Source organism: Octodon degus, unplaced genomic scaffold (genome assembly GCF_000260255.1).
Source record: "Octodon degus isolate 3935 unplaced genomic scaffold, OctDeg1.0 scaffold00172, whole genome shotgun sequence".
NCBI classification, from domain to species: Eukaryota; Metazoa; Chordata; class Mammalia; order Rodentia; family Octodontidae; genus Octodon; species Octodon degus.
Window position 1 is genome coordinate 5,001,078 of NW_004524748.1, and position 579 is coordinate 5,001,656.

The window sequence follows — 579 nt, forward strand, 5'->3', positions numbered from 1 at the left end:
CATGTGCAGCTGAGAAAAATGTGTATTCAGCTGTGTTTGGGTGGAACACTCTGTATATGTCCACCAAGTACATTTGTTTCAAACTCTAGTTCAGTTTTGTTATTTCTTTGCTAAGTTTTTGTGTGGTTGACCTATCTTTGGGAGATAAGGGGGTGTTAAGGTCTCCTGTTAAAATTGTGGTATTAGGTTTTTCATGTCCATTAAGATTGGCTTTATATAGTTGGGCGCTCTCATGTTTGGTGCAAACATATTTATGAGTGTTACCTCTTCCTCTTGAATTTTTCCCCTAACCAGTATATAGTGCCCTTTTTTATTTCACTTGATCATTGTTGTTTTGAAGTTGAGACTGTATGAGAATAGGAGTGCTACCCCTGCTTTTCTCTGAGGTGCTGTGGCATGCTGTATTGTGTTCCATCCTTTGACTTTCAGCCTATGAATATCTTTATGAGTTAAGTGTGTTTCTTGTGTACAACATATTGTTGGATTTTGTTTCCTAATCCACTGTGCCAGTCTATTTCTCTTCATTGGTGAACTGAGTCCATTTACATTAATGGTTAGAATTGAGATGTATTGACTTAT